Raw genomic sequence first — 12,227 nt, forward strand, 5'->3', positions numbered from 1 at the left:
CATGTTTACGATTGCCCGGATTAGCGTGTTACACAAGTCGTGCAAATGTCCCGAACGCTGCGCGAGCCAACATCTTCGAATCTAAATCGTAGGTTAAGGGGTTAATGAGCTTAACAATCAACCAATAAGCACTTTTTTTTCAGATTGCAGATCTTAAGTTTAGGTTTAGGTGTTCTGAAATAGTCCAATGGTGTATAGTGAAAGGCAGAGCAATACAAAGGTTATCATTTGCAGTAAGAAAAGCTAACTCTTCATAGGTTCGACCATCGTTCTTTCTGCTGAGTATTTTTGAAATTATACTGAATTACCTGCTTTCATTAGGTCTTCAAGCATTGCAAAGCAGACAAAATGATAAGATTAGATTTGATCATCTGAATATGGCAAAGCGCACGAGGACTCTCTGATAGAAGGAAAAAATGCCTTCGAGGAGCACCTTCTAAGGGAAGCCGACTCATGTTCACGTTGAAATCACGAAAACTAACATGCAGCCAGTCCATTCAACTATAATCGGAGTGCCAGTATTCAGCGATCTTTAACTTCTCAGTCATTAATACACAAGCGATGAATATTATTTAGATTTTTCGTGGAAATGCGAACGTGAGTGAATGGCGATTACGAGAAATTACTCTGATAATAACCACTATGATTTTATGGAATTATATTATCACGCATTTTAGTTTGACGGAGGAAATTCCTTAAGCTAACCATTTCCTGCATTTATCGGATTTTATTCGTATATAACTGCAATAAACAATTTATAAGACGAGATATTTACTCTGCTTCTAATCGAATGATTCATGATGTGAAGAATATTGAAAAAAGTGCATTCTCATTGAAAATGTCGCTTGATTCCATTTTGTTGGTATTTTTAGACTTATTAGAACTAGATGCAATGCACTTATAGAGGGCGTTTACACATTTTTTTTTTAATGATTTCAGGATTGTTTAATCAATGCTTAAAATGTAAAGTATTTAATGTAAAGCAAGTAATATTTTTCTAAATGTTCAGTCTGACAGCCTTTTTTCCGGACTATAAGTCTCCATCATGATTTTCATGATAGAAGGGCTTTTCGCAAAATTCCGGGGGGGGGTATTGACTTCTATTCTTCTTCCACTACTTTCCAGTGTCCATCAATCGTAGTAGGTTTGTGTTTAGAGAGAGCTTTTTTTCAAAAGACCAAAGGCACATAGGCGAAACGTACCATCCATAGGCGAAACGTCAGGGGGACTTCGCAGGAATATGTTGAAATGGCATATATGCAATATCTGTTCAGTCTTAATTTTTTTTCAAGAAATTCAATGGTACTTTTCAAAATATGACTTTTGCTTTATTGAATGATTATGAAGTGAATATTGATGAAGTTTCATTCTTTCAGTAATTCTTTCAGGATAAAGTTACTGGGATAAAGAAATGATTATGAAGTGAATATTGATGAAGTTTCATTCTTTCAGTAATTCTTTCAGGATAAAGTTACTGGGATAAAGAAATGGAATTTCTTCTTTAAATATCGGACATAAAAATTTCTCTTGATAACATGTTGAGTTGTTTTTAACATTTTCCCTTATTCTTCTTATTTTTATTTTCTCATTGTAAGAAAATGGAGAGAATAGAGAACACACAGTCTCCTCCAACATCCTTAAAAGACAACTGTATGGAGATGCAATTCTGAAAAGCATAATATTTTGTGGTTGAATGAAGCTTTACACCTTTCAAAGAGATTTAATCATTGGTAATTGACTATTGTCGCAAGATTCGTTTTTTTTTTTTTTTTTTCTTTTTCCATGTGCCATTTTCTGGGACTCCTGGATTCTGAGTTCTTCATTGATGACAACGCTGCATCTTATAGTACAGTGGCCATCATTGAGCTGTTGGAGAATGACTATATTCTTCACACAGAGTTGCATGCACATGGATTGCCTTGGGTTTGAATATAATTGAACAACGTTTTGAGGAAACTATTGGTTAGTACGCCCCAACCTCCAACTAGGGTAGCTGTGATCGACGTTACAAGAGAAACAGATATGATGCTCTGAAAGCTCATTCGGGATAGCACCTTAGGTGGTGCAATCAATGAGGCAGAATTTAGACGTGACAACATTTTTTTTTGGTACGTAAGCCGGCTCTGGAGCTCACTAGCGATCTCTTATTAAGGATGAATAGATGCGGCACATCCTATATGTACTCAAAGATAATTTTGCCTTTTTCTTGTCAGCCGCTTGCCACATGAACCTTTCGGTCTTCTGCAGTACCATGTTCGGAACCCATTTTTCGATAAATGTTCTTTTCCATTGGAACTGCAATCTAAAAGATTCCAGATTTTCCAGTTTTGGTACACTACGATTTTACATGTGGAAAATCTATCCCACATTTAAACCAGTTCACAACTGAAACTTACAGTTAAAGGAAGCACATATTATTATTACAAAAAGATGCTTCATATGAACTGCAATTTTATATTTTCAGAAATGCTTATTTATTCTATCTATTGCAAAGCAGCATGTTCCCCCTTCCCTCACAGTGCTATTACAATAAAAAAAATATGAAATACAATGCCTGTTTAAAAGTCCACTCTATTGTAGCAGTAAGGCTTAAATAAAAATTAATGTTAAAAATATTAGAAAAACATTCATCTCTAGTTGCATTACCACATTAATATGAAATAATAAACATGCAGTGTAGACAGAAATATTTTTGTTAAGCATTAAAAGATATTGGTAGTACATACAGATTTTTACATCATGGATATCTAGATATAGGGTATTTATAAGTTAAAGGATTATTAACTTAATCTAATTTTATTCCTTCAAATTATGGTTTTTTTGTAACAGAAGACGCAAAATAAAGACACATTCAATGTAACTGAAACATTTATTTGATTATATATATATGTATATATAAAGTATTGCAAAAACGTTTTTTCAGAAACCAGTGCTTCAGGAAAATTATACATTAATCAAATTTTCACAAGTGCCATGAGTTAGGAAAGGTTATTCAACAAGAACAAAAAAATAAGCCCCTCAAATCTCAGCAGAACGGAGACAGAAGCACATGTTTTGTCCAGTGCTGAGGGAAATAGTTCTTTGTGCCATCATTGGCAGTTATTTCACTTTGGCACCACTTATGCTGACCAACTACATAGAAAATTACAATCTGCCATACCTAACACACAACTTTTCTCATTTTTTAATTTGTCATATCTCTTGAAAGACTTTAAACATTCTCAATGCATTTTTTTTTTCTTATATGAACTATATGACATATATAAATTAAAATACAGTTAGGTGAAATCAAGAAAACATCAAAACTTGATTTTAAAAATGATTTGAAAACAAAATGAATTTTCGAAAAAAGCATTTAAGCATTAAAAATTATTATACTGCAATTTAATGCAAGAAATGCTTAGCAACACTTCCATAAAATACTATACTTTAATCCAATTAAATATTTACTTTGAATACAAAATATATACTATAGTAGATGCATATAGAGAAATATCTGCAAGCATCCATAACAACACAATAAAGTTCTTCATAAAAAAAGGAGACAAGATGATGTTAAGTATGAAACATTATTACTTGGCTGCTTAGGAGATAAATGACAATTATGACAGTATAAAGGAATGAATACTATTGGTTATATATGGTAGATTGAATATTCTTTAGTGGTCCACATCTGGAATAACAGATCTTAGCATGCATGATATCTGATGTATGTACAGCCTAAAAGCTAAATAGAATATGGATCGGCAAGTAACTTTGTATATTACAAAGAGGAAATCTAATGCCTAGAGAAAAGGCAAAAACTGCTCTATATACAATTTTTTAAACAGATGGCAACAAAACAAAAAGACATTGGCATTTCTTTTTGAACATTATATGAAAAACATGATCTTGTTTTCTTTGTGCACTAGCATTTTAAATGCAGAATGGGCAACACAGTTTCACTCTAGATAAGGTAAATTAAATAAACTTCAGGAAAAATACAAGAACATATAATACATCTTCAAATTTTATATATTTATTCATAACTATAAAGAATAATATAAAGAACAGCATGGTCCCATAAAATAAAAAAAAACTTAACAAAGTGCATGCAAAAATATAAATGCTTTTCTAAAATTTATTAATTTTTATTCTTTTTGAATTAAAAACTTTCTTATATGTTTTGTTTACCTGGAATAATAACACATTTTTTAAAAGTTATTCTAATAATTAATTTATAAGAATAAGGAAAACCAACTTTTTATTTCATATTGCATTATGATAAAAGAATTAGCAAAATAAATTTTATTATTTTAAAATAAAATATAAATTACTAATGCTTTTTTAAGGAAGACTAAAATCCAAAGTAAATCATGAAGTGGAAAAGAAATTGATATATTTCAAAAAGAAACATTTTAAATCATTATTAGAATAATCTATAGTTTGACAAAACTTATTTAATTTACCTTATCATCATGTATAACATTAGAAAGGTTATAAAGGCCAGTTGTAAATCACAAGGATAGTCTCAGGTCTAAAGACTATAATTGCTGTATTGTAAACATTAAATGAGCCAAAAATTCCAAATTTTAGTAAATTAGTTCTCATATGAATAAAGGTTTTAATTAAAATGTTAAAAAGTAATTTGATAAATGATAAAATATTCTTGGACAATGGAGCATTATTTTTATCACAATGTTCTATTTTATGAAAAAAATAATGCTAAGGCCATTAGTACAGAAATCCTTTTTTGAGCTGTTATGCTATGTTTGCCATTAATGAGAAATACTACATTTAGGAAAGATAACACTTCTTATAAAAATCGAGAACATGAGCATAAGAATAACAAATTAAAGTACTGGGACATTCCATATTCTCCTTTACAGAAATACAAAGAATAATTTTTGACTCATTCATATCTATCTCTTCCTATCACATGATAAATAATATATATCCTTCCCATTTTGAAAAGATTAACTCATTAATTTTTGCCCTAGAGCAAAGAAAGGAAAGTTTCATTATTTAGTTTTGCAGCTCATAAGAACATATGAGAATGTTCAAAATCAAGAAATTATAAACCAATATTAAAATTTAGCAAACAGACTAAGATATTATATACAGTAAAGTATCTATAGAAGTCAGTACAAAAACTTCAATTCATAAACCCTCTTCCAAGAAGCTTTGGAAGGGGGTTGCTTATTGCTTTGTTAGTCATTTAGACATAGAGCTGGAAAAATATGAGAAGAGATATATTTCTCCAGAAAGTATAAAGTACACAGTTTTGTAAAGATGAGTTCAATTTTGAAGAAAAGACATACATGTTAAATTTCTGTAAAAAGAATGTACAAATATAGTGAAGCAATTACCATGCCTACAACAAAAATACCAAAAAAGTATCCTTTTTTTAAAATATTGATTTATAAAATTTATGCAGAAATAAAGAAAACACACAACACATATTTATACCAAATGCCTCTATGAGCTTAAATTGCCAGGAAAAACTTTAAAGCAACAAATGCTAATTCATACCTTTCCTTTAATTAAGACATGAAAAATGTATTCAAAAATTTTAACCATTGCATCATTATTCTACCATGCAGGTATCATCCACATACCTTGGCAAGTATTTCTATTACGCAAAACAAAAAAATCTTTCATTTTTATCCCATGTCAGTCAGTTCTCAGATTGTTGCCATTCAATAAACCATAACACTTTTAACTTATTTTTCAAATTTAATGAATCTGCAAGTGCTTAACAAAGTGAATGATTTAAGAGTATTCAACCCATTTCTTAATACTATAAACCATTTATTTTTAATATTAAATTTGACTGATAAAATTTAAAATATATTTAATTTACCACACATCCAGCTGGTAATTAAGAATATTTAGTGCATTACTGTAATTATCAAGATATTTTTTAGTGCAATATATTACATACTTTACAAAAAAAATCATTTCATTTTGTAATTAAATTAATTTACTTAGTTATTTTCACCTCTTTTGCTTAACACAGAATAATTTAGATTTTACTTTAATTTGTTTATTAACCTTTTGAAGACGGGATGGCCATTATAGTGGCCATAGAGTCCTCTGTTTGAAATGATGGGGTTGTCCACTTTAGTGACCATGTCATATAAAGATACAACAGAAATAATTATTGTAAGCACTTATAAAGACACACAGTTTTGCAGTGTAGTTTAAAATTCAATCCAAAATTTTATAAAAACGAAAGTATCATCCTATAATATAAAGAATGGCATTTTCTTCAACGGAGATTTACACATTTCCCAGTAGTCTCAATCTGGAACAACTGTAATATGAAGTTTTCCCTCAGTGACGAAAAGCATCTTGAAGTCTGGTCACTAATCCCTACACTTCCCTTCCTTTTGAGACATAGATGCACCCCTCTGAGAATCCTTTAAACTACACACAAGAAACTTTGTTGCAAATAGGAGGTGATTTCTTAGAGGGGAGAAAGCATTCGGTTCAAGATTCCCCGTCCTTTCAAGGCTTTTACTGCTACCAAAGCCCCCTCCTCAAAAGGTTAATTAGTTTCAACCTTTCTTTGTAAGTTTGAAGGTTATCTTTTATATAGAAACCATCATATTTTCATATAATAATAGATTCAACTGATAATTATAAAATTATTATGATTATCGAGCTGATAATCATTATGTTTATTACGACAGACACAAATACATATATACACACATACACATTAATCAAATTATAATGCATTTAAATTAATTTCACAGTAAATAAACCCAATCTCCAACCCTACACCAAGCAAAAATCAAACTTCTTCCCATCAGATTCTACACAGCATAACAACTCAGATTATTAGTATGATTTTTATTGCTTGTTTATATCAGAAATTATAATTTTACTAACAAATATTGTATATTCCTTCTTTACAAATGATCAAACAATATAGAATTCTAATCTTATTAGCCAGAAAATCACCTACTCTATTTCTGCTCAATAAGTTAATTTTGTAATTAATGGTGCAACAGATAATGAATCATATTAAATAGTACAGTTGAAAATAAATCATCAGATTCTAAATAAAAACTATCCTTGTTAAAGAAAAAAATGTACCAATTATTAAGAATATTTCAAAAAACAGATTTCATGCTTTCAGCTTTCAGTAATAAACTCCCAATATGAAGAATCTCTTGAAATATCATATAATGTTTCGTTAGAATGATACAGCAAGGAAACAGTGATTCTGGCAATTGTGCCATATACAATACACTAAAATTTAAAAATACCATCAACGAAGTTCATGAAATTCATGTAGAAAGAATGTTCAAACAAAGTGCAGTGAGGCAAGACAAAATGAACAATAAATGATCAATTGTCTTCCATTATAATTGAAATATGTACAATTTATACACTTGAAGATTTAACAGTTGATTTATAAAATTTACAAACAAACAAAGAGCAGAAAGAACACCACATATTTACATGAAACATTTCATGTGCTTAAATTTATGTTCAGAAAAGGAGTTCCACAAATGCAGAAAAGCCTCAAAACAATACATTTTGATTTACATTGCATAGCATGAACACATACCAAAATTTGCAATCCTTGTACTTTGCATACGTAGATATTTATGCAAATTCAAAGAATAGAGCAGTTCAAATAAGTCAAATATTAGTGCATTTTTAAAAACTTGCATAATTCTAGTAAAAATATCATAGCTGAAATAATACTGTCATATTAATTTATCACAATATTAAAGTCATATTAATTATTAAATATATTTTATAACCTTTATATAACATTTTACTTTTGGATCTAGTTTTTACAACGTTATTAATATTAATCTACAGTTTTGACTTGTATAAATATGCTGCATTTTTATAACTGAATATGCTCAATATTAAGTAAGATATGAGCAATTTAAGCTCTTTAAATGATACCTAATTTAGATACATATTCTCAAGAATAAATAAATGTTTCACATATAATATTAAAACTGATCATCCTTCTACTTCGTAAAACAAAAATAAACATTGTATAATATACAGTTCACATTTGCAGCTTTGAGAATAGATAATATATTCACTTTGAAAGACATGGTAGTCAGATTTTTGATTATAGAAAATGGGTACAATTTAAATTTTAAAATAAAATACCAAAGTACTGGAGTAAGAAATTAAAAATAAATAAATAAATGAATGAAAGTAACAGTAATTTTCATGTTACCAACAGTTGCATATATGCAATAGACAGCATGAAGGCACTTAAATCTTGGGCAACTAAAGTAAAGATACTCATTCACTCAAAATTCTCAAAAATATGTTATGTGGTCGGATTTATTGCCAGCTGTTATATGGAGACAAGAAAATCAGTATCTTTTCAAATGCTAGTAATTTCGGAGTTATTAAATCCACAACAGTAATTAATCTGGATATTAACATATATGTAGGTTATGGTTCCCCAAATTATTAGTAACTTATTTTCTGATATTGAACAGAAGCATACATACAGACTTCAGAAGAAACATATCCTCTTTTACAAGGAAGTGAAAAAGACAAAATAATTTATTTATGGTACATCTCAAAATTTATACTTTCCCAATCAAAAATCACATATTAATAATTTATTATTAGAAGTCTTTTAAAGAGAAATTAACTTTATGTAGTAGATTAAATGGCTTTTGGAGTATACACACATTTTATTTTTAATACTTTATATGACATATTGCTTTAACTCAGATGTCAGTAATCAATGGTACATATGCAAGGATGAGACATGGGGCAGTTTTTGAAGTTGCATGCTGAATCAATTAAAATGCAATAATTATGATATCATAAAATTAGATTTCTAATTAAATATAAGCATATGGTTAATTTAACAAGATGGTCATCCCAAATATCAACCTTAAGTTAGTGTTGGTTCCATATAAAATTTCATCAATTTGAAAAATTTAGTCAGACAATGAGATTCCTCTTCTTCAAGCAACAAAAATGTTCTGAGTGAGTTGCTCCTTGAAGAAGTTGTCTGGCTCTCATGAAATCCTGCAGATGAAAAATTAAATACATTTTTCTATAATGACACCTACAAGTACTTTCCAAATGTTAAAGCTCATTCACATCGATTTATTGTCAATAGAAATGAGTTTCATAATGTACCGAATTGCTCAAAACAGAGTTAGTTCCCTACATAAAGTATTAACCTTCTAATTGTCTTATTTTCTTACCTCAGTAAACTCAGTTTAGTGAATCATTCTACTAAATAATTTTATTTCACTCTTTTTGAGCAGACACATGTTAAAAAAAATTTTGAAATGGAAGACACTTGAATTCACATTATGAGCATTATAAATAATAAAATTAAAAAACTGCAGGAAACTATAAATTCTTGGAAAATTCATGTGTTATCCTTAGCTATTGGACATCCCTAACTGAAACAATCTGTTTGAAGAAAGCTGTATTTGCTCTAACAGGCAACCTACACATGTGAACATATTTTCTCACACATGAAAAATATGTGTATGCAGAAAACTTTGAGAAGCTGAAAATGACAAATGCATACCTGTTGCTGAACAATTAGTTAAGAATCAGCAACAACAAGGATCCATTAGTTTACTAATGACTGAAATATCAATAATAATAAAGAAATACACAAATAAAATTTTTAATACCTTGTTTTATATTTGATTTATTTAATTATTTTGTTCTTCAGACTACTTAAGTTACAAGAAACTGCCGAATAAAATACTTCAATTTTAACAGGCGTGAAGCATAAAGTACGTGGAGGAAAACAAGTTTTTTTTTTTTTTTTTTTTTTTTTTAAGCTAATGTAATAAGATCCAAATCAAAAACAAAAGTAATGCAAGGATTTTAAAACAATTTATTTAAAACAAGAACTTAAATTTTGAAAAACATATTTTACTATTTATTTTCTTTTATACTAAAATGTTGAATGATTAATAATAAATAGAACAGTTACATAATTTATTGGGAACGTAACAGAACAGATCAAATTAATGAGTATCAGAAGTTGCTGTAAATAAAAATAAATTAAGTAATTTTGCAACAATTACTCACTCACAACACTGTTAAAAAAGTCTCCACCCCTGCTTTAATAACTTTTTATGCAAGTTATTTATTGTTTGTAATAACATGATTACATTTTATTTAATACTTTCATCATAAATTTCAATAGTAATAAATGAAAAGAGGAGGAAAAACAGGGATTATTTAGCTATTTAATTAGTTAAGAGACTACATGAAAGCTTATTTAATTAGTCAAGAGACTACATGAAAGCTTATTTAATTAGTTAAGAGACTACATGAAAGCTACATGAAAGCTTAAGAGACTACATGAAAGTTTAAGAGACTACATGAAAGCTTAGCTTAGAAGAAAAGCTTAGAAAGTGCATGTGATCTTTAAAATTTACATTATACAAAAAATAATGTCTAAAATTCAGAATTATATGAAAATGTACTAGAAGACTTTTTGAAACACTTGAAATAACAAAGAAACAGAAATGAGGAATTTTATATTCTGCTTCAAAAAATATCTAGCAAATAAAATTATGCAAATATGATGCCAGGAATGCTAAATTACAAGATAGAAAATCTGAAATCAAAGAAAAATGAATAGAGTAATAATAAAAGAATCTCTGAAGGTACTAATTAAGTTTAGGAAGAAAATGATTAAATTAACATATTTGCACAGCACAGCTTTTAAAACAGTATATGCAAGAATAGCAAGAATAAGACAGAATCAAGAAATGATTATTCTAAAGAAATTTTAAAAGATGTTATTTTAATCTAATGAGACAAGCTCACATATATTGCATATTGTATTCAAATAAAGGAAAAATACAGACTAGTAACAAAATTTGAGATATTTGGAAAACACAGAGTTAAGTTTAAGGCACACATTCATATTAACTGATAAATCCCTACTAGACTGACTATCAAAAACATAGTTTCTGAAAAATCTTATAACAGATTTCGAAAAGGAAGATACTTTTATTGTTGGCAGAAATTTTGGCAAAATATGTGATTTATTTTGAAATGAACAGAAATTTAAAAAAATGATAAAAGTATTTCAACGTCTAATGGTTAAGTAATTTATTGAAAGACGAAGGAAGTGGCACTGATGTATCTGGCAAAAGATAAATTTTATAAATGAGTTTATAATGAATTAAGATATAAGTAATCATTTAAAATACATCAGTTTCTATAAATAGATTTATTTTATAAAAATTTCTATTCTGGCTTTGACATATTTTTGTTCCTGAAATCCATTATGAATTATCAAATCGGTCTTAAAAAGAATTAGCACTTGATAATGCAAGTGATTTTCAGCAGATGCTAAAATGGTTTTCTTCTTTCTCTTAAATATTTACAAAGAAGCCAAATTTTATCACACTCAACTTGATAAAGTTTTAAATAACGTATCTTTCAAAATACATAAAAGAAAATGAAAGAATTCTATTTTTTAATATGACTATAAAATCCTAAATATAACAAAAGTTATACTACAATTTTAAAACAGCAATAATTAACAATATGTAACTAAATCAATGAAGCAATTCTGGGCTAATAACTTTCAAATGTAGCAAAAATACCTGCTTCAGAAACTAAGATATTTCATACACAATATTTGCAATATAATTACAGGCTACTAATGCTTTTAGATGACCTACGACTACAATTATTTTTAATTTTGCAGAAAATATCAAACTTATGAGACTGTATGATGCATTATAATAAATATGACTTAATAAGGCTACTAATGGAAAGTAAACTGTTAAAAATAGGGGTACATTTATCTTTTGCACTCAAAAGACAATATGGGAACCATTATAACCCACATATATGTAAACCTAAAACAATCACTTGCATTAAAAATGACTAGAAGAAATTCTAATTTTACAGCCACCTAGGCACTGAAATGATATAAAAGAGAATTTTACATTCTCAAGCGCTCATAAAACATTTGTAGAGTGTTCCATTGCAAAGTACCACAGATGTTCCACCTAAATTGTAATAACAGGAAATTTGTAGATTGTCAAATAAATAAACTTATGTTATACACTTGAAACACAGTTCATAACTGTTTAGATAATTCAAGGGCTTCGGAGTTATGTTTAAATTTTAATCATTTGAAATATAGTTCAAAAGTGCTTGAATAATTTACTTAAAATTCTTAACAGATTATAAAACACAATAAAATTATAAGCCATAACGTTACATTATATCTAAATAGACACATC

Source organism: Stegodyphus dumicola, chromosome 6 (assembly GCF_044657685.1).
Source record: "Stegodyphus dumicola isolate Sdum_Otavi_A_Nest chromosome 6, ASM4465768v1".
Classification (NCBI taxonomy): Eukaryota; Metazoa; Arthropoda; class Arachnida; order Araneae; family Eresidae; genus Stegodyphus; species Stegodyphus dumicola.